Raw genomic sequence first — 23,318 nt, forward strand, 5'->3', positions numbered from 1 at the left:
GCGGCTTCCTCCATTTTCTTTTTGGAGGTCTAAGTGAGCGAGTCGGAGCAGCAGTGTATCTTCGGTATAATTTGTTTAAAACACATAGAAATCCCTTACGGAGACCCATTATGTGTTAAAAACGGCGTGTTGTTATTCAGCAATAAAGACTTCCAAGCACAATGGATGAAAATTTTAGAAACTATGGATGCCAAATGGTAACATATCAACTTCCATCATTCCTTAATCGATTAATTGATTAAAACATTGGCATAAAGAACATTAGCCACTCGAAACTCTTCAAGTACTTTTTTCCATGAAATCTCCTTTTTACAGTCCTTCGTTATTATGCACCCATGAACGTATTCATGTAGAGCAACTATTTATAAGTGCGTTTTATTTTTTGCTTATTTTTACTTGAACACAGTGGTGCAAGTGTCTTTTTGTTAATATTAATCGTATGCCTTTTATCTCGACTTTGTTTTTTTTTCTCCACTGCAAATGAAACGTGCAAGTGTTCTGGGAATGGATATACCCAAGTGATAGAGCTGCCGTCGCATGCGACTCCTTACCCTACGGGGGGTGGGACCTTGTCTAACGGTAATCGCTTTTACCCCTCCCGCCCCCCTCTCTATCATTATTTATTGACAATGGAAGTAAAGAATATCGTATATTGTATCATGAAAAGAGGTTATAGTTATAAAGAATGATTCAACCGTGGAAAAGTGAGGCGGTCGGGAACGACTCTTGATATCGTAAAGTAGGTGAAGTGGTTCACTCTGTGACAGCTTTGTATCGTGGATGCTCAGCGGCGTTCTTGAAATTCTTCACACGAGCGAAAATTTTTTATCCCTATTATCGCCGAGGATCGAAAGCAGAAGCGAATTAAAATCAGTCTGGAGCTTTTGCGATAGGCTACGTCCGAAGATATTCACGATAATCATTCCTGGGTATAAGAAACCATTCATTGAGTGCGGTACAGAAGCAAACGCAAGTCATCGCAGTTGTAAGAAAACATCACCTTGACCTTTTCCAGGAAGCACCTTGCCATTTCAAGATAGTGGACAAAATCTTCCTATCGCCCGATACAACTCAAGAACAAAGCGGCAAATGCCCCTGAGAGGAGGCTCTCCATTCAATGGAGTCGGGCGATTTTCATGACGTCAAGGTTAATCCGTGGTCAATCGCCTGTCACGCTACCTTCGGTCGACGCCTCCTTTGAATGCATGTGCCGCTTCGTTCTTGAGTTGTGTCCAACTATAGCTGTTTCTTTTTTTTTTTATTTCGCCTTGGAAATTCTTTCCAAATTAATTTCTGCCACAATGAAAAGCGGTCAAAATACGGAGTGTCAGCAGGAGATGCTGAAATGCGCTTGTGAACAAGAGAAACGGAAACATCAAATGCTTGGACAGAAGCGCCTTGGATGCTGCGTGATAAAAAGGCACCCGGCCAGAATCTCGCTGCTGGTAAGCGAGTTGCCTCGAAAACTTGATACCAGTTGTTCTTTTACGATAATATTCATACCGCCATTACCGCCATTCAAGAAAATTCCGTAGCAGCGCAGTATTCCGCCCGATTTCACGATAGAAACATTCCATTCCGCTCATAGCCGCAGGCGCGAACTTTTGAACGCCGACGGGAGCACTAATTTCTGCGTACATGTCATGTTTCGAACATTCGAGAATTTTTCGTACAGACCACATATCTGCTTTGGTCATGTCAGCAGAACTCCTGGATGCAGAAAATTGTGCCCGTGTGCGTAGAAATTCTTCTCGATATTTATGTTTGCAGAAGCAAAATTGCGGCTGAACTTGATAGGTGTTAGTTTTCAAGACCTTAATCGTAGGCTTTGGTTCGTAACCCTTTCGCCGCGTGTCTCGCTTATTAGCCTACTTATAGGCTCTTGAAGGGAAGAAATCTACTGTTCAGTGGGAGTCAGTGGAATTCATGTTTTTGTATTCCAACAGAAGAGACTGTCGTGAGGGTGCACGCTAATTTACGAACAAAGATAACAGTTTACGGACCCGTATTCTCGAGCTCGTATGAATCGCGGATAGGTCGTATGCATAAAAACCCTATATTTCCTTTTGATTTCAGTTAATGGCGAGAGACTAGTCAGCTTCATATTTCCAAAGCAAGTGTAGTGCCTAATGTATGCTCGCCGACTGATTGTACATCGATATCGCTCCCCGGACTCAATTAATTACGCACGAAAAGCGTATGCGTGACATTCAGGCCAGATGCTCCTCCTCTTCTATTAAGCTCTATGTTTTGGGCCATTCCGTTCCGATAAGTTTGAGTGCGGAATTGACGGGCGCTTTTCTTTTTAGCATTTCACCCATGTTTTTGCAGGTACAGGATGCTGTATACATGCCGCGCATGAACACTTGCACCACTCGAATAAATATTGTGTACTGGTCTCGCAAGGATCGACGAAGGCCTCTTGCGCTATCCTTCAAATTACACACGTAAATATATGTGGTCGTTTTCTAAATTGTTACGCGCATTGTATTCTTTCTTTTTATGCGCTATATGAATGCATTAAAGCACTGTAAAATTTCTTAATGATTTCATTAGAACTCACGGCTTTATGAGTTCGTACTGGTTACTACCCATAGCGGAACTGCGCCAAATGAACGAAGACACAAGACAAGAAGCACGACACAGCGAGCTGTTTCATTATCGGTGCTTTTCATAGTAATTTTGCCTGGGACTGTGCAAAGGTTATGGCATTTCCCACGAAAGCTTGCGCCTATCCTGCGTTTAGTCCGCAATCCGTTCGCCGATGCATCTTTTCCTTTCGGGTGAGTTCGCTATCCCCCTCCGCCACCTTACGCAAGCGCGTTCCACGAGATGCGCAGGTTCGGTCCCCTCTGTTTCCGATAATAGTTGCGACGGCCCTTCTGTGCCTTGTTTTTAGGCCCCGAAGGACATTAGAGAGATGGGACGGATGTTCGGTGCATCGTGTGTTCTTCTGCCACTTTGCATAAGCGAGATGATCCGGGGGTGTATTTCCACTTTGTGATTGATCCTCGAAGGGGAAAAAAAATAAAACCTTCAGAAAGAGCTAGCTTCAGCCTTCATCTAGCAATCTAGCTCCAACAGAGGCACGAAGCCTGAAAGCCTAGGTGTTTTGAAATTCATAAACTTTCCACTTTTTCGTAAGATGTCCCGTTGTACGTATATAGTTACAAATGGTTTCTCATTTTCAACGCAATTAAGACTTGCCTACCGCAGAAAGTGCGCAGAGCCCAGGAGAATCATTTCTAAACTAGCAGGCAACTTGATCTATGATCAGCTTCGTGCGCCAGCTCTGGGGGTAAATTAATCAAATATATCATAACAAATGTGTGCTAGAACTCATTAGTGATTAATTACACGAGATCGGGCAGACGGCCTGGAGACAATGACTCAAGGTAGCGTTAGTTGCAGCAGGTTCTAGTTACGTCCAATCAGGTTGGAATAATTTGACCAGGAAAAAAAATATTACAAGCATTCTTTGCTGAGGCAAAACCAAATAGTAGTTCAGTACACACACCAACGACCACTGCTTCTCATGTTTGATAAGGGAAGTAGCATATATACTAGCCCACATGGGTGCCTTGTTACATATACAGGGTGTTTCATCTAAGACTTTCTGCAATTTTTAAAAATAAGCTATTTGAATTAGATGCGCGTTTTTTCTGGCATAGCATTGTCAGTGGTGTAGTACATCATAATGCAGCTAAGACGTGCTAACTAGCAGGCTTGTTAACCAATATTTAATAGTTAACTTTTAAAATATTACCGTTGGGCTCCTTAATTATTGAGAGGCATGCAGCCCACTGTCAGTAATGTCCATATCCGTTTTTAGAATTTCGAGAACGTGATTATCCTCGGCGCTGTGGCCCAACAAATTTCACCTACATCGCGCCAAAATACATGCGGTTTCAGAAGCTTGCAGGCAAAGCAACCTCTCCAGTGAACCTAACGCGTCGAAATAGCCAAAATTTGTTGGGCCACAGCGCCGAGGATAATCGCGTTCTCGAAATTCTAAAAACGGATATGGACATTACTTACGGTGGGCTACATGCCTCTCAATAATTAAGGAGCCCAACGGTAATAGTTTAAAAGTTAACTATTAAATATTGGTTAACAAGCCTGCTAGTTAGCACGGCTTAGCTGCATTATGATGTACTACACCACTGTCAATGCTATGCCAGAAAAAGCGCGCATCTAATTCAAATAGCTTATTTTTAAAAATTGCAGAAAGTCTTAGGTGAAACACCCTGTATACTGATTTAGACTACGTGAAACTCATTTTCTTAGGTTCCGGGTGAAAAAATGCCACATTTCACTTTCTTCTCGCCTAGCGTTGCCTAGTGGTTCCGCCTCGCATGCGGGAGGTGCGGGGTTCGATGCCCAGTGCCGCCGGGTACCCATCATTGATACAATAGCTACAAGCTTCCCCTGGCCTGGTGCTCGGCTTAATCAGCGTGGAATGCTTGGAAAATGGGTCCTTGATCCCACCTTGAGTAGAGGGGAAAAATACCTTGTGCCATGGCGCTCTTTGGGCGCAGATGCCCTTGCACCATAAAAATTCATCGTCATCATCATCACCTTCTTCCCACGGCATCGCGTACGAAGCATTCGTCGGTCTAAGTAGTACATCCTTGTCGTGCGAGCTGACGATTCATGGCAAGGGTCAACTCGTAGCCTCAAAATGTGGCAGGCTGAGGAGTGTGAAGCCAGAGGCGATTCGTAGCGTAAGTGTGTCACCGCCACAGTTTTGTCAGAAAGGCAGATTGAGAAAAAAATATAACTTTCAAATCCTGAGCCTTACCTTGGAGTGCGATCGTGGGTGGAGGTTTTCAGTTTTTCATGGTTTTATTAAAGGCATAGACAAGAGAACGCGCGAAGAGCACAGCCAGCGACATATTCATATACGCAACAATTTCTGGACAAAAGCATTTTTGAGCGGGAAACCGTTTATGAACGCAATTTTTTTTCATATAATGTAAGATTTCACTATAACAATCAGTATACCCGCAGATCACCCGACGGCAGTCTTGTATTTTCTTTTCTATTAATGTATCTGCTATCGTCAAAACCGTTCTCCATTGGTTTTCTATGGCGGTCTTAACTGTTCGATGCTAGCGATGGAAACACTTCAAAAGGAAGATTTTGCTATACATCAGATGAATGGACTACTGCTTTGAATACTTCTATACTAGTACCTTACAATTTTCCAATTTTCCAAATTTTTTCCCCGACAACGTTGGGCATGGCACACACGTAGACGCAGATGCAGCTGTGAAGCGAAGCTTGTGATGTCACGCATGAAGAATTGTGATGAAACGAAAATTTGATTGTGAAGTCGAAATCTAGGCTTTGAGAATCGAACGCCTTTAGCTCTCATTATCGGCGTAATTCTTCAAACTTTGCATCAAAACCAGAGTCTGAGTCAGTTTCGATCACAGTTTCAGGCTGTGGCTTCAAGCTGTAGTCGACGAGACTGCTGTATGCGCACCACCTGTAAAAAAAAAGTTGCAGTCAGCGCTCGTGTGTGTGTTTCCTCGTCTTGTGTCCTTGTGTAGCATGCACTGTTGAAATAATTATTATGAAAAAAAAAAAAAACCAGTCCGTTCCTGCTACTTCGAAAACTAATCGAAGGCTGCCGAGACAGTTCCTCTGACGTTTGCTAATCAAAATTTGTAATTTAGGAGCTCAACAAACGCCAGTATTTTGTTCAAAAAAGACTTGGACGATGACCAGTACCAGGCGGCGGGGCTAGCCTGCCTCCCTTCAAGCCAATCGGCGGTATAAACAAAGTAAACACCGCAGAGGTGGTGCCTAGCGAGGGGTTCTGCTCAGCAGCGGTTTCTCCATAGGGGGCAGTCGCCACAGGGAGAGAAAGCACTGCGTGCTTTGCAGCTCTCAAAGCACCCCTAATCTGTCTATGAAAGTATCTGTCGTCCTGACGAGACATGCAAATTTTTGTGGCGGAGACAGCGCAAAAAAAAAAAAAAGAGAGAGAGAGAGAGACGGAGGGAAGGCGACACAACGCACGCGACACAACAGGGCACCCCTTTCTGAATTTCGTCTTTCTTGCGCTGTTCCATGAGAATATTCTCCAAACACCGACGCACCCAACTCGTCATTCTAACGCGGTAAATTTTTTCAGCGTGCAATTTCACCTCTCACAGCATCGAGCAAGTTCCCGCGCGCGCACCAACGGCGAAAAATGCTTTATCGTAGTTCGCTCGCAATTAAGAGACTGTGCTTGATTGCAGTTCAAGGCGTTCGCATTTCGAAAGACCGAAGCACAGACAAACAGTCGTTTCGAGCGCTAAATTTTTTGGCGCAAAAAGCTGTCTGACGCGGCGGCAGCGTTGCTTCGAGTATAAGGGTTGAACCTCATGCATTAAATGGCGCCCTGCAACATTTTTCCTTTTTGTGCAGGTGGACCGTTCGTCTCTTGGGAAGGAGTGGCTGCGAGTGCGTCAGTGGCATTCGTTTAAGTAAGTAATTACTGTCCACGTTTGCTTATCATTCGCGCCTTTCCAGCGGTTTGCTCAACCCGAAGGCAATGAAGGGAAGTTCGGTCGGTTTTGTAAAGTTTCAGCCGGGACATTCAGGGGCCTAGTGATTCTATCAACGTGCGTTGGCTACGTTCGACAGACTGGGGTTAATTAACAAACTTCGGAAGTGTGCGTCAGAACTAACTTAACTTACTTTCACTTTAGATAGGTACTAGACTCTAGCGTGCAAAGTATGAGAGCACGCGTTAGCCTCCTATAGTGGGAGGTGAAAGGGAGCGTCTATTGTTTAATTGTGTAAAAATTACTTTTTACAGGTATAGAAAAAGTTAAGAGAGATTAAGGCAAGCCTTTGAAGCCAACATGGCGGATATGTAGGCTCATTCGGGAGGCGTCTAAACGAAATCGATGTTGCACGCCACATTTCCAACTTGAGAGCGCTTAAGGGTTCAGTATAAGCGATATAAAAAAAGAAATAAACACAGTGCCGAGGTGTGCGGATAGTCTTCACGCAGACTGTGGAGTTCCTCTCTCTCAGACCTCTCAGTCGGGCGCGCTGCAAAGGGCATGAACCTGGCGTAGGCGGTGCAAGAAGATACATACATTGTGCGCCAGCACACCGAGGTAATGTAGCTGCGAGGCATTTCGCAAGGTTTCTCGAGCCTCTGTAGTGATCAAACCCGGCTGGGAAAAGCACCAACGTTATTCACTGCCTACGCAGCTGCGTTCGTTGAGCGTAGGCGGTGTTGCGAAGTATGCGCACGTGCTTGCAGTGAACTAAGGATGATTCAGAAAGGGAGAAGTTGTGCCTCCTCTGGCTCTTTTGTTTGCTTCATACCAGTTTGGAATGGCGCAGCGCCGTAAAGATATGTGTTGCGATGATAAGGATGTTGCAGCCTGCGCGGGCATGCTTGCCTTACTTTTGCTGGCCGGTTGTACGCGATTGGAATCCACTTAAAGCAAAACGGGCAGTATGCGCCCCGAAAGTTAAGCACGCCTGTAACATATGGTGCTGCAATCTTACCGTTTTCTCACAAGATGCTTTGCGGTCGCCTGCTACTAACAGGCAGCCGTCAGTTTTGCCTAAAGCAGGAAAGTAGTGTCCAGTCGAGCAGGCTAGCAACGTTCGAAGCACCCTGTTGCATTCGAGGCACCTTGTTTTTGCGAGCGAGGAAACTAGATGTAATCGAAAGATTGCCGTTTCGCCGATCTCAAATGCAGTCTCTTGATTTGTGTACTTTGTTGGACGGCCTCCGCTGGGTGCACTACAGTGTTCATGATTGAGCGCCTGATAACCAGCGCTGCTTTTGACTGGAATGCATCACAGTGTTGAGAGGCATGAGCTAGAGCGTGTAGGAAGCTTATATTAGGGCAGTATTCGGTGACGTCCGCAATAGTAATGTACCCAGTCGCAGGTTTAGGCCGAACATTAAGTAAACCTTGCTTCGAGGTCAAACCTTTTCTTTGTCTCGGCCTTGAGTTCCTCCTTTTTTACCTTTACCGCTGCTTCTCAAGCCTTTGATGGTCTTGTTATTAGGACTCGGTGCAACCTGCAGCGCGCTTCCTTTATTTTTTCACACATATACACTCATGCGCACGCACACAGAAACTGGCGTACAGAATCACAATGTCCTCAAAGTGTGTGCTGCACTGCTGCTTTTGCTTTCGCGTCTGTGTGCGTGTGCGTGTGCGTGTGCGTGTGCGTGTGTGTGTGTGTGTGTGTGTGTGTGCGCGCGCGCCTTGTATGCCAATTCAATACCTTAATTTTAAGCGCTTTTGTTGAGTAAAAATTGAGCGAACAGAGCTTGCGAAGCAGCCGAACAGCCGTTGAAGAGGATGACACACTGGGGGTTATTGCATTTGGCGTACACCTCACTTGAATTCAATTAATCTGGCCGCGCGAAGGAGGATTGCTCAAGCATTTCCTGCATCCCACCACGCTTTTTCCTTGATTTCAGGCTACTCTGCACTGGCTCCAGAAATACCTTCCCGACTTTCAATGGCTTTCAGCCCGCATCGACAGTGTTCATCACAGCGGTGTTACTCGTCTGGCGTTAACGCCTCGAGAGGTGTCCACTAGCATAATTGTTTTTCATGAAAGCGCTGTTTTAATGCCAGCTTCTGCCAAGCCTGGCGGAAAGAAGTCAAAATAGGGGCGTATTTTAAAGGAGGCGATAATAATCATCATCGAAATAGAAATCATTCGTCAGCGCGTCACTTTTTTCCACAGCCACGCTTTTTTTAATAGCGACCGCACGGAACAACGGCACTGCCGCGGGAGATAACTCGAACAATATGATAAGCTTGAAAACATGGAGTGAAAGAATGGCCCGAAATGGTATAGTAAATTTCAAAACATGAAGCGAAGAAGCGAATTTTTTCCTCGTAACTCACTGCGCTTGTAATGTCAGTTTGATACGCACTAATGCGGTGACTACGAAGTGTTCTCTAGCTGTCTGTAACGGTGGAAAATTTGTTTGGGTCACCTATCCTAAGGCAGGCGGTGACAACAGATCTAGGCAGAGAAACTAGCTGTCCGAGCAGTTTGTTGTCACGTAAGGCGAAACAAGAAAAAACTACCTAGAGAGTCCACCGTTGAAGTAGAGCTGCACGCAGCCTATGCGTTAGACGCGAGGTTTCTTGTGGCACACAGCCGCCGCGGTGGCTCAGTGTTTATGGCACTCGGCTGCTGACCCGAAAGACGCGGGTTCGATCCCAGTCGCGGCGGTCGAATTTCGACGGAGGCGATATTCTAGAGACCCGTGTACTGTGCGATGTCAGTGCACGGAACCCCAAGTGGTAGAAATTACCGGAGCCCTTCACTACGGCGTCCCTCATAGCCTGAGTCGATTTGGGACGTTAAACCCTCATAAACCAAACTGAACCAAACGTTTTTGGCACAAATTGTGACAATGGTTAAGATTCTTCTTGCGGCACTGTAACTACTTGTGTTGCGCAGCGGTTTTTATGACAGCCGACCGAGTGCAGTCTAGAATGACAATTGTTTTGTTGCCTCAGAACAGGAGGATGGAGGGGCTGGTAACTCGGAGGACAGGTGTCTGTCGCCACAGCTAAGCGTGGACAAACAAAATGGAGTGGGATTCAGTGGATGAAAGGCGGTGGAGAAGAAGGGAGTACAGAGTAATCAAAACATTCTTTTGGTCTTCTGTCAGCACTCTCGGTTGGGCCGAATGAAGCACAGTCGGTTGCGTGGGTTCTCATATCGGCCGCAAGCAAATCACAGCGCAGTTGCTATATGGCGATGACATCAAGCCACCACTGAACGTCTACAAGTGGGAGTGCCCAACGACGCGGAGATGCGTTGCTACGACGCCATCTTGCCATGTCTTAAGCTTTGATGCAATCGTATGGTGCCTGTGTAGCGAAGTTGACTCCTGTTTGCGCATGGCTTGGTGCCTTTAGGCACAAGCATCTCTGGTTTAGTCACAGTTATAATTTTAAACCGCTGAATTCGGGCTATAGTATTGGCTCTTTGCAAGTCAATATTATCCATAAGTAGATCAACAGCGTGGTCTGTTCATTAATATTGGACTACTTTTCAGGTCTGCAGGCAGTAAATATTTTTTACTGGCACATTCTGCCTTTGCTTAAAGGGGCCCTAAACGCCTTCTGAGCAGAGCGCATTAACTCGCCCAATCAGTATACATTGTGTTTTTATGAACACCTGAGCCAAATAATACACTTCTACCAGCAGTAGAGAACCCACAGTCGCGCGCAAAAGTTGGCGAGCACTTTCCCGCGACTTTTTCATACTCGCGCCCTCCTCCGTTTTACGCTTCTGCGTATGTCTGTTAATAGATGGCTATTAGATTCTTTCGGACGTCACGCAGCTATCATAGCCATGGCTAGTCAGCTGCGTCACTCCGGCTGGTCAGGAAGCTCCGCCCCCCGGGGAATTCCCGCGCGCGTCAGCAACCGAGAGTGAGGCCGAGTGGGTGGGCCCGGTGGAGGAGCGCCGAACTTTCAGCGTGCAAAACTTGACGAGAGGAAAGGGAAAGGCGCGAAGAGACTGAAATTAAAGTTTTGACTACACATAACTCACCTTCTAATAAACAAACAAAAATCTTTGCTGGAGGATATTCGTGAAGCGGCGTCCTTTAACATCCCAGACATGCCGCAACTTTATCGACAGCCCCTTTATGGAGTGGGCTGAGGCATATTTTTAGTGGGCTTGTGTACACAGGGCCGTCGGACAACACAGATTTATGTTTAACATTTTGTTAATTAGGTAGAAAAGCAATTACTGTGCTGTAAAACAAAAGTGGCATCCGGAGCTCCAATGCTCCGTAATATGCAAACTGCCAGCGGCGATCGAATGCCACCAGAACTCAGTTGACCACTTGCACGCAGCAGCCGTGGCGACCCAGTTGAGGTGTTGGCGCCTGGCGGCATGCCATTCTACTAACATTGGCAGTGGTTGGTCATTGTCGCCGACCTCAAATAGACGGACACCAAAATGCATAGTGGAAGGTATGGACGGGTTCGTTTCTTCCACGTTTACGCAAGCGTAGGGGATCCGCCCTTCTCAAAAAGCGAGTACTGTCAGCACTGAGATTCCAGGCAGTCCTCGATCACGACTGTCCCCGAAATGAAGGACAAGAAAGCAGGAGACGAATATGTTCGCTTTAACATGAGAACATTTGTAGCGTTATATCTGTTTCAAGTCTGCATCAAAGATTAAGCGGTTCGTTTGAGGCTTCCCTGATGCAGGGTTACGTGAAGGTAACTGGACTTCGGAAGTATATGATTTCTTTATTTTATTTTTCTGGCAGTGTGGTCATGCACATGAGAAAGTGACAACAGTGAACTAATTGAGGCTAGATATACCGCTTGGTGATGTGAGATCACGTGATAGAGCGAACAAGAAGAAAGCGATGAGAAACGGCTGGCACTTGTACATTTACTCATTCAGGAGACCCCCCTTCCCCCCTCCCTCCCCTCTCGCCCCAATAAAATGCAAAAGAGGGCTTTTCAGCTCTATGGTTCGTTAACAAAACGTAAGAGAATAGCATATTTTCAGTTTATTTTTTCTCTCTTTTTTTTCAGGGCTGGTCACAAATGACAGTTCTCGAGTTCCGGAAATGCACGAAGCAAAAACTGCCTCCCTCGTTATCATTGTGGATTGACTACTCCTCTTCTCCCTCTCTCCCACAGAGGGGAATATAAGCGAGGGCTTTTATGCCAAAGAGCGGGGGGTAGGGGGGGGGGGGGGGTACATGCTTTGCATACGCAAGCTGACTGGCAAATGCGAATGCAGACCTCCTCCCAGCGCGGTGCTGCGAGGCCTCGGAATAGCGCTTTTTGCTCGTCCCATTGAACAAGATGGCAAGTTCAAAAAGCACCCCACGTACGCGCAAGCAGGATCGTTTATTTCTGACTACGCTGCCGACCTCGCTCTTCGAGCTCCACAAAGGCGAAGCGCCTAAAGATGCAAAAAGAAGAGAAACAACGTGTAGATCAGAGCCGATTCTGCGCACGCTCCGCTCATTGAAGAGTGATTCGAGAACTTTTCATTAAAAAGAAGAACAAAAAAAAACTGCGCGGCAGAAGGCGTCCACGCCCGCGCGCGACCCTTCGCGACCGAGCTTGTTTCTTCTCGCGCAACTGCGGCCGGAGGATCAAAAGCGGAACGACTCTAGGCGAACAGGGCTTGAAAGAGAACAAGCGCAAAGCAGAGAAAAACGGGGAAACGGGAGGGGGCGTCGGGGAGGGGGACTCCCATTGGGGACGGGAAGATTCCGTCCGGGATACGGGGAACAGCAGCTCTTGCGCTTCTCTTTCTCGGGGTCCTGCGCGGGTCGCTCCCGCCGCGAGGTCCTCGGAGGAGAAGCGGGGGCAGCGAAGGGGTGCGGAGCGAAAACCCGCGCGTGCTGCTGCAGGGCAGTATTGAAACGTAGGCGAGACTAGGGAGCGAGAGAAGGCGGAGATAACGCAGATGAAGGCGCTCTTCCAAACGCGACGTCTTCCAACGGCGCTGTTGCCGAAGCGACCAGAGCGACGGCGAAGAGCCGAGCCGCCGCCACTTGGGGCCGGCGGCGCCAGAGTTTGTGGCTTCTTTGGCTTCGAGCCTGGGTCCATGTCTTGACGTCGCGGCCCCGGAAAATGTCGTTATGTCGCTATCGAAACAGTATGCGAGAGCACGCGCACACATGCTGAGCACAGCTTTCTTTGTGGATTCGTCGTCCGTCTTGCGGACGACGAATGTGACGCTGTCCCTTTTTGGTGAATGGCTCTCTTTCTCCCCTCCAGCATCCAACCCTCTGTGGTCGCGAGCGCACATTTTTTCTTGTCGTTTTCGTTTTGACTGCGAGTCATTTCGCCCTCTTCTTGCTGTACGCGTTTCATTCGGATCATTTTGGCGCGCTTCAAGAACTGGCAAATCCGGCTCGTACGCGAGGACGGAAGGGAGCAGGCGAAGTTTGCGCGCGCGATACACAAAATTCGCGCGCGGCGCGAGCGTGCGGCCAAGCTTTGTGGTCGTCTCTCGGCTTTTTCGTTTCGGGTCGGGAATGCTGCGTTTCGTGCAGCGCGGTTCTCTGAAAGACACGCCAGTCGTTGGGCCTCTGTTTGCGCGCGACGGCTGCGCTGCGGTGATGACTTGCATCGCGCGCGTCAGCAGCTCGCTTTGGTGTGTCGTCATACGTCCATGCCGGCGAAAGAAGCCGCGCGCTCCACCCCCCCCCCCCCCCCCCTCTCCTTCTTATTGTACGTGGAGAAATAGACACGGAGAATAAGAATAGCGGTTGCGCTCGGCTCGCACAGACGAACGTAAATAGCCTGGCGGCCCATTCAGTGCTCTCCCGGCCTTCCTTGCTTCCTTCTCGATGGAAGTCAAAGGCGGCGCAGCGACCATTCAAGAGTTCACGTCGCTCTTGACTTCAAAAGAAAGCACCGACTTCGTGGAAGCGTGGAAACAAAACAACACGCAAAGAGACGTCCTCTAGAAACAGCGCATGCGAAACGGCTGGAAGTCGAAGTGTTCCGTAAAGTAAGAGCGCACTCTGCACAGAAAAGTGCCGAACAAAGGGGGGAAAAAAAAAACACAGCAGTCGAATTCTGTTCGAGAAAATAAGTGCGAAGCACGGCCTGATCACCGCTTCGATTTTTTTTTTACTTCTCCTGTATTTTTACAACGCACTCGGGGTTGCTCTGCTTAAGCTGTTTTTGTTACAAATGATCTGCTTAGAAAGGTAGCTGTTCTTGGCGTTGTCGATTGCCGATTAGTCACCGTGGTGGCACTGTGCATTTTTAGGGGCCTTTCGTTCGGTTTTTCTTTGATTTTTGGTTTTCGCTCTAATCCGCCGACTTGTTTGTCTCCGTCTTGAAGGAAACAAGGTCGCCTACTTTTGAAGAAACTTCCTTTTGTGCCACGCGGCCGGCAACGGCGCATTGGCCGCTGCACTTTTGTTATCGCGAAGACGAGCTTCCGGTCCTCCGGCATCAGACGTCGCTCGAGCGGCGTCCCGAAGAACATGTTATATCCAGCAGCCTTCTTGTCAGGCCCTTGCATTATATTCTCCTTGCTCCTTGTTGTTCGTCTTCTTGAGATCTGCCTCAATGGAGAGCGGAAGCTAAGAGAAAGAAAACGAAAAATTAGGAAGAGAAAAGACGACGTATGTTGATACTTGTAGTCTGCGATGCTTACGCCTAAAAACTTGCAAGCTAGGCCCGGCTTCATGTGTCGGCTTAGTTGCTGCTGTCAACAGAATACAACACAGCGTTGTTGCCATTTAAATAAAAGAAATAAACGGATCTTATTTATGCAGCGAATCTTGCAGTACTAAAAGGGTAACAAATATCCTGCTTTAACCTCTGCCCTTTGATCGAAGCACGCTTCTAAATCGAGAGTACGTCCATTGGATATTCGGAGGATGCCAAATTGCTAGAGATGGCATGCGCGCGCGAAAGAAAGCATTCCTGAAGCTACATATTGATACGCCGCCTTTTCTGGCACAAGTATATACAACCTTTGTCAAGAGCAAGGAGATCGAGGAGGTTGCTTCTGAGCTTTTCTGTGTGATTCGGTACACATCGCCACCGTTCCGAACCTCTTGAAAGCGAGGAGCTCTATGTTTTCACCACTCGGAAGGCTAGAGCTTCCTTAGACATTTTTCTTGTGAGAAAGTATTTACAACTTCTCGCATGCCAGAGGAATGTCTTAGACGAACCCCAGCTTTGATCCGCGCTGCTCTCTTTAACCACGTCTACAGACAAAGGCGGAACCGCTAGGAGTGCACCAGTAAAATGTATTAGGTGTGTGCCCATAAACATTATGTGCGACCGTACATGCGTTAGCAATCTGTCTACATGTGACCGTGGTGGAGAAATAACTGAGGTATTTTCACTCACAATGGTTAGCTGATGTGTGGTAAATTTAAAGGCACATTAAGAGGAAATATCCAACTTAGAAATATGGATAGATTATCCCTGGGAAACACTGTCAACGTTTTTTTCTAAGTGGGGGCGGTGGGGGTGGTAAAAAGCGGAATAGTGGTCGCGTCCTTGATAAAACTGCGAATGAAACTCCTGAAACCCCTCTGAGTTCATATCGCCCACTAAATTTCATAAAGTTAACATAATTTTTATGATGTAGTTGCGTTTTTGGCTCTCCGCTCAAATAGAGAGAGAATACCAGGCCTGCGTCACGTGACAAGGAGTCTTCCAAGTCTCGCCAGGGCAGCGAAAGCGGCTCGTAGATCTCCGGACGGATAGAGGGTTGCATATCGAAGCATTCGTCAACGCTTTCATGTTCAGTGATTTTCCGTGGTCAGACGGGATCCACCAGCAGTGTGAATTTTTCCATCGATGTATATCAGTGCGCCGTGCGTGAGTGGACGTCAGTAGGTTAGTGTTTTAGGCAATGAAAATTGCATAGCAAGCGAGCGGAGCGATTTGGCGCAGTCCTGTGCACTTCCGCGTCAACAGGAAAGACATCGCACAGAGAGTGAGGAAAGAGATTTGCTGTTGGACCTGTTTCAGCATCGAGCCAAGGTAGTTCAGCATTCATTCGCGTCAGTGGTTGTTAAAATCAAGAAAAGGAGTCGAAAATGTGCTCTGATGCAGAAACTGCCTCTGTAGTGCGGGTACAATGTCTTACAGGGCCAGGAAAGTAATATTCGTGAAATAATAGGAGGTGTCGGGGAACAAAACTACAGCCTGTCATCGTCTGTCTGTTTGAATCACTCCTCGTTCCACCCATTTTTCATAAGTAGTGTGCAAAAGTAAGTTCGACAGATTACGAAGTTGTGAATGTTGTTACGTATATACTGCCTGCCCGAGTGCATTTTGGGGTGTGCTTGTCATTTCGAAAACTAGCTGTGATTATTTGTGCCCATACAGCGAGGAAGCATACGCCGTGATGGTCAATTCGTCGCGGGCTGCGCACTATTTGAGGAATATTTAAGAATAATTCGTTGTCCTGAATGCCAACCGTGAATAAATTTCGCCGCTGCTTGCATCGCGGCTGACGTATATTCGTTTGTGTTTTTTTTCTTTGTATCCTGATGAAGTTGACGGGGCCTTATTGCTGGTTTCTCTCTTCTTTTTTTTTTTTTTTGCGGTCATGTTGATTTGTGCTTTGGACTGTGCAAATCGGTGACTTCACAATGGAGAAAACGTTCTTTGATATGAATTCATGCTGCCTGTAACATAGGTTGGTGGTGAAACAGAGCTCTTTCCGAGTCGGTGTAGCGACAGTAATATTCTATCTTGTGATTCTTTAGGCTATTGGCTTATTTTATAAAAGTAACCAGACCTATTTACCATGCCGTAATCCACTGAGGCGGAGGGTTGTTTCTGGGGACGCAGTACGCGTGTCTAAATTCCCCGAGAGGCAACGTCTTGGGACGCGCGTGCTTATCTGCATACCAACCTCTCGCACCACGCGTATAAAAGACAATTATACAAGCGTAGTGCCAATAAGACGCGGTCGATTCTCTGATGGTACTTGCCCGCTGACGTCGAACTAGCGCTGTACGGGAAAGCGGCGGCCCAATCATGGTGAACGGAGACACCACGTCACCAGGAACAGCTCCAGGAATACGTGAGTGGCGTCGCCACATGTACTTCGCTTTTACGCAATTTTATGGCTTATGAGAGCTCCGTTTTCGGCAACGATGACATAGTTGCTATTATGCGACAATAATTATATATGTAGTTTGACTTAGTATTCCACCTTAATGCCCTTTTAACGTAACAACCGATGCATATGGCGGCGTTTGCCCTTTACTGCTCTTCTGCCTCTGATATTTCTGGTTTCGTTTTTCTTTTTTGCTACCTTTTCCTGTGTCGTCGTTAAACACCGAGTGCTTCACCTAAGATGTTCCGCAATTAAAAAAAAAAAAAAAGCTTTCAGAGTTACAAGAGCGCTTTTTTGGGCACAGCATTGTCAGCGGCGTAGTGCATCAGAATGCAAGTAAGACGTTCTAATTAGTAGGCTGGTTAACTAATAATGAGTAGTGGACTTTTGAACGACTGCTGTTCGTCTCCTTATTTATTGAGAGGCCTGTAGTCGCCCGTAAGTAATATCCATATCAGTTCGCACGAAAATGCACCGCAATTCATCGCACCAAATGCATGCGCTTTGGAGAAGCTTCCAGGCGAAGCAAACCTTCCAGTGCACGTCGAAATGGCCAAATTTAGCACGTCTGCATTATCATGCGCTACACCACTGAGAATGCACGCTATGCCGAAAGAAGAGCTCTTCTAACTAAAAAAGCCGATATTTAAACATTGCAAAATATCTCTGGCGAAACTCCCGATATATCATGGCACGCAATAATAAAATTTTAGTTTTAGGCGAGCAACTTTACTGTTGAAGGATATGTTGCTGGGCTAGTTGGCTTGTCAGGCATCATAGAATCACAGCGCTTGCAGACGAGAACGTTGTGTGTGTGTGTGTCCTCTGTGTACTCGTCTGCAAGCGCTGTGATTCCATGATGTCGAATTTTACTGTGTCTTGCTGATTTCTCATGAGCCCTGTCCAGTAATCCTGTTTAATTAGGTTTACCTGTTGCTTAACCTTAATCAGTGGGAATCGTTTTTCAAACATTTCCCGGGCGATCCCGAGAAGAGTGCTTACCTGTCCGGCTGGTTTCAGACGATCTGCAAAGCTGGTTGAGAGGTATAGCGAGCGGCATAAATGAAATATTTCTAAAAAAAAAAAAAAAAAACTAGGGCTTGTCATTTCCGCCCCTTCGATAAAGCTTTTGCAGGTTGATCTATAGATGACACGCTGGACCTTTCACACGGCGGTATAGGGTGCTGTGGCGCACCCCGACAGCTCTTCCGTCCGAAATTTTTCATTTGCTTTCTATACAGCTTAACTTCGCTGCCGTCGTACAGTTTTTCGGCAAAGGTTTTGCATTTCAGGAAATGATATTCAGCCTAGAAATTCTAAAACGTATGGCTCCGTTTTGTATGTGAATATGCACCCTGAATCTCGCCTTTTGATCGTAGCAAAATGAGCAAAAAAAACATTGCTACAGGAAAACCCGCCTGTCTACACTAGTCATCAGAAGCGCAATTTAAGCGAAGTAAGGCGAGAGCAAGCAGCGTGGTGGCTGCGTACGCATTCACCAGGGCACCACTTGTGTACGGCCAAGCGTCAACGGCCAGCTGGCAACAGTCCTGTGAAATGAGTGTATTTGGTTGGCACTGGAGGTGAGGAAAGTGACGGCTGAAAAATCGCAGTAATGTGTACATAATGTTGACCGTAAACTGCAATTGAAATATGGGATACTTGAGCGGCAGTTATCAGCCATCACATAATTTAACTCACTTATTTATTTTTCGGGCGGTGCGTGGCAATTTATCGTTTTTTTTTGTCTTCTGGACTAACTGCTGAGCGATGAAAATTCTGCTTGATGATTTACTTTCCATTTTCTTCTGTTGACTACAGAGTGAGTTGTTCTGTCCCCTAATGGAATGCTTGTGTTTTTGTGGGTACAACTCAAACGAGAACTAGAACTGCAAAAACAATCAGCGGACTATGCGAATCCAGCGAAAAAAAAAAAAACTTGAAAAAGCGTTATTAATCGCAGTGTTCGCAGCCACGATCGCCGGAGATGAACACTCCAAGGCGCAGAGACGTCGCTGCTTTTCTAATTAACGAGTTTGGTTCGGTCCTGGGGCGCTGTCCGTAATTGCCGCTGGATTTAGCCATTCCTTCTCGCCATCGATAAGGGCAGCGGTCACGCCTCTCCTTCTCCCCCGCGCCCTCCCCACCACTGGTTGAGTGATGACCTGTTCGCGTGCTTGACAGTCGACTCACACAGAGGAATCGAGATAATCTCAAGCACGCAGGCGACGGGGCGCGCTGCTATTTCGGTGCTTGAGCGCACTCGGAAAGGAAGCGCGCGAAAAAGTAAAAGCGACTGGAGCCGTTTCTTCTGACGTCGCTCTTAGGGCGCGCTGTCACACAGCGTGTCTCTAGGATTGACGGAAGGAAATAGACACGCAGTAAAGATCAATGAATGGTTAGGCTGCCGAACGTCGCCGTCACTCGAAGTCAAATTACGGCACGGAATTCGAGAACTGAAAGGACGCGCAATCATATTTCGGCCGTATTTTTCTTTATTAACAGTATTTTGAACCTCAGCAAAAGGCGTTCCTCCTCTAGTCCTAAAAACGCCCCCATTACGCTTTGATCAGCCCTCGCAGCGGTCCCATTCCGCGATTCTGGTCTTTGGTTGCGTTTATTACAGCATGGATGTATCAGCACCTCGAGCGCACGTTATTTGGCGACAGTGCTAAAGAATGAATATTTTGTGACGCACAGGCGGAATATAAAGCTCTTCGAAAGACCGATCGGAACCGCACGCATTCCAGCGCCAAAATGGCCTGCGTCTTTCAAGGCAGCGATTCCCCTTTCCTAATAAGAGGCCAGGTTTTTCTCAAGGACAGCAACCACTAATAGATTATCCGGGCGACGACTGGCAGCGCATAAATAAAGTGAATTGCATATAATACGTATTATGACACCTCTCAGCCCACCATGTCATGAACCTTTTTTTGCAAAAAAAAGAAAGTAAACCGTGCCCGCTTTTGTACTTATTCGATAGTCCTTTTCATGCAAAGCAAGCCTGTTAATGACATGTCATGCAGTCTTTCCGGCCTTTTTCCCTACTCAATTCCAAAGGAAATTCATACGGCCGCGGCTCTATACCCAAGTTATTGTACAGTCGGGCCCGTTGTTACAGTTCTGCCTTTAATGAACTCTGACTCATTACAGATGAAGGCTACGTGGTCGTCACGATGCATATCGGGCCGTGGACTGAGCCAACGAATAAATGTGGACGCGTACTTCGGTTACAGCGAACACGTACTTCGGTTAAAGCGAACATAAACTTCGGTTACAGCGAACACAGGCTTCGGTTACAGCTAACACGGAAGTGGCACGAACTTGTGCGCAAGACTGCGCTGCACCCCTAAGAAACATGGAAAGAAAGCAAGCTGCTCCTCTTAAAACACAGGACACCATGTTTTGTTTTTTTCCCCTTTGTGGTGTTTCTTAACGTATTCAGCAAAGACGCCGTCCGGAGAAAAACCAAGCGCTGGAGGCAAAAAAATAAAAAATGCGCGGGAAAATTGCGCAACGATCTGAAATTTGCGCGATAAGTTACCCTAACATAACCGAACTCCTGCTGTGGCTGCAAAAATATGCAGAAGCTCAATATATAACTATTTCATTTCGTTTTTATTTCCTTACAGACCTCTTTTCAAAGGGCACCAGATAAGGAGTGATTACAGTTTTTGCACTATATTCTTTTGAAAATACAAGTGTTCTTAAGCGGGTTCGCTATCGCCACTACTTTTCCGCGCTCGTTAAAGGACACCTAAATTATTTACCAACTGGCGCCACGATGACCGTGTAGTAGGGCATCCTCATCATTTTAGCCAGGCTCGGTGCTCTATTCATGGTATCGCCGGAAACCATTCCCCTCTTCTCCAGCGTTGAGGCGTCCCCACTGCAGGCACTTACTTCTCTTTCCCAGGGAATATTGCTTCCAAGAGTTGCCTGCCTGTCTGCACCGCCATACCGCCTTGTTCGATGACTACAAGATGAATAACAATGAGTTATTGACCTTGTTGCTTCTGCTTCTGAAAACTACGAAGCACCTTTCCGACAATATCCGTCATCCCCATGTCACCATTCCGCGCAATATGCACCCGGTAAACAGACGAAAACCTAGCGCCAAGCATTTCGTTTTGCTGGAGTGAGGAGCCAGGGGCCTGTATCCAGGAGGCCGAGGGACCAGGAGAGTCAGATGCAGCGCCATTCTTATGCACTTTCTTTTATCGGAGGGTTGCCTGCTCAGAGGATTCCGGACAACTACACAGTTTCAAAAACGCATTAACGCATGCCCTGGCATGCGACGCTACACCATGCCGATCGCTCTCGGGGTCTGACAGATGACCCTCTAAGGCACCGGAGTCCCTCTAAGATCGGCGCACGACCATCCTGAACTCATGCAGACTACCCACACTCTTTCACTACGCACCAGAACAGTACATACTGGCGCAGAGCCCACAGACACTACCTACTCACTGACCTCCATATGCACCATAGCCCACAGAACAATGCACCAAATTTAGACAGGAAACCGGTCTACGCCTACCTACCTTGCAGACTAACTCATTCACTTCCCAACCTCCGCTTATCTGCGCGTGCCAGGATGCTCAGGTCGAGCACCTGGGAGGAGGAGGAAACAAATTATTGAATCAATAAAGAATTAAGGCTCTTGTTGCATCCCAGCAGGGCCCCTATCAGTCAAAGAGCCCCGTGGCCACCGCTTCAGTTATCTTATTTTTTGTTTTTTTTTCACGCGGCGACTATGTTTGTTTGTTTTTTCTGTCTGACACAAACACTACGAACCCCTGCGGTCGATAACAGAAGTCAGTTACGCTAAAGTGTGGCTGTCCAAACAGCACTGGCAACAGATATATCAGCACAAACAGAACTAAACCCAAATGAAACTTAAACAAGGTCTGCGTAAAACTTTATTTCCGCACACTGGCTACATTATCACCGGATACGAACCGTGCTAATTTCTTTTCTCTCCACTATTTTTTTTAGGGCTTGGTCCGCACTAACTGGCGAGCAAGGAAAATTCCAGGAAAGCGATTATTCGTAAACATTTTTAGAAGGCAGGCCTTAACATATGTCTGAAATCTGAAAGACACTTGAGTTAAAATTGCCAAAGCAGCTTACTTTTCCCGAGAAAGAACTGGTACTCCGTTCCTGCAGACACGTGTTAACGTGATTTTGCTTGGGTGCGAAATCCATCTCGTATGTCGATGCCAAAAAGGGACAATCTGATAGTAAACAGAGTAGTTTCTGCGCCACAACCGCATTTATTCCATACTTCTAGGCCTACCAGGTCGGGGCAAAAAATTTCTTTTTTGTATTTTGCATATTGTTTGCATTTGATCTGCACACCACTAGACAGAGTACAAGGCTTGTATAACGCCGCCTCCGAGCAGCTAGCACATGCTAGTTTTGAGTAGGTAGTTCAATTCCAAAATCAAGTCCACAACGAAAGACTGCAAGCTCCACATTCATCGACGAAATAAGGTGGGCTATCCTTAATATAAGTGCGCTGGTCTTTGCAACATTACCATAGCTCCGGCAGTGTTGGTCGGCATAATTTAACCACCAATGTAAATATCAATCTATCTTACCACTCGTTAGCAGTGAGCAAAGTAAGCGGCTCTAGCGTACGTAATAAACGTAATATTTCGTGCGGTCTTATGTGATTGCAAGGGGAAAAAGTACCTTAAAAGGGTCGGCGTGAGACATTTGACGCATCCTAATGCTTTTTCCGTACTGGCAACATTTTTCAACTTAAGCATTGTTAATGTGCAGGAACCTGCTGCTTCGATCGTCTCAACAGACTTTTCGCACGTGTTTGGTAACGTACAGTATTAGGATGATATTTATTGATATTCCGGAAAGATAGTAAAATACAGGATGATCGTTGACATGACTGTTAAGACGCAGATAAAAAAAAATGAAAATCTTCTAGAAAGTTTGAACAGCAAGTGTTTCTTTCTTCGGCTATCACAAATGATTCTTTTTGTTGAATGTGCATCACTGTGGTTGCATGACATTTGCATAAATAATAGAAATATGCCAACCTTCATTGAACGCCTGGAAAGGAAAGAAGAAACGCAGCTCGCTCGGCTCACAGAAGTAGGCGATTCACGACATGCTGATTACAGCAGTTCTTTTAGAGCTACCACAGCTTGCCACCTCCGAGAAACAACCAAATCTGGTACAAAATTTTGTCCTGGGCAGATTTGGCGCTTTTCAGAAATAACATACTTCAATTTAGATTGCCTTCATTTCTAATCAAAGGCTGAGTGATTAGGGCTCTCGGCTACTGAGCCTGAGTGCCCCAGTTCGAACCCGACCGTGGCGGCCGCGTTTCGATGGAGGCGAAACGCAAAAGACGCTCATGTGCTGTGCGATGTCAGTGCACGTTAAAGATCCCCAGGTGGTCGAAATTATGCCGGAGTGCTCCACTATAGCACCTCTTTCTTCTTTCATTCCTCCCTTCCCCTGAAAGCGCGGCTGTGGGGCCCACATAGAAGTGAGACGAATCGCCATTTCCTGTCCTCAAAAACCACTAATAAAACATATGAGTATTTTGTTGACTTCCGTCGCTTAAATCTTCGCTTAGTGCTTCGGTTAGAACAGGTCATCTTCATGGCATGCGCGTGAATCTACGGTTTCAAACCAAATTATTTCGTTTGTGCAGTCGCTTAAAACAGTTTGTACCTCTGCGGGCCTAGATACGT

General features: G+C 46.7%; 1 protein-coding gene across 1 annotated transcript in view; it reads left to right on the top strand.

The window, feature by feature from the left end:
* The window catches only part of LOC149353062 (GTPase-activating Rap/Ran-GAP domain-like protein 3), an 829,394-nt gene that overhangs the window by 35,569 nt on the left and 770,507 nt on the right, over nucleotides 1-23,318 (top strand). The window contains exon 2 of the mRNA XM_089582257.1: nucleotides 6,421-6,479. The gene's annotated coding sequence lies outside the window, so the exon portion shown is untranslated. The remainder of the gene's footprint in view (nucleotides 1-6,420; nucleotides 6,480-23,318) is intronic.

Source organism: Amblyomma mixtum, chromosome 3 (genome assembly GCF_055824585.1).
Source record: "Amblyomma mixtum isolate Tamu chromosome 3, ASM5582458v1, whole genome shotgun sequence".
Taxonomy (NCBI): Eukaryota; Metazoa; Arthropoda; class Arachnida; order Ixodida; family Ixodidae; genus Amblyomma; species Amblyomma mixtum.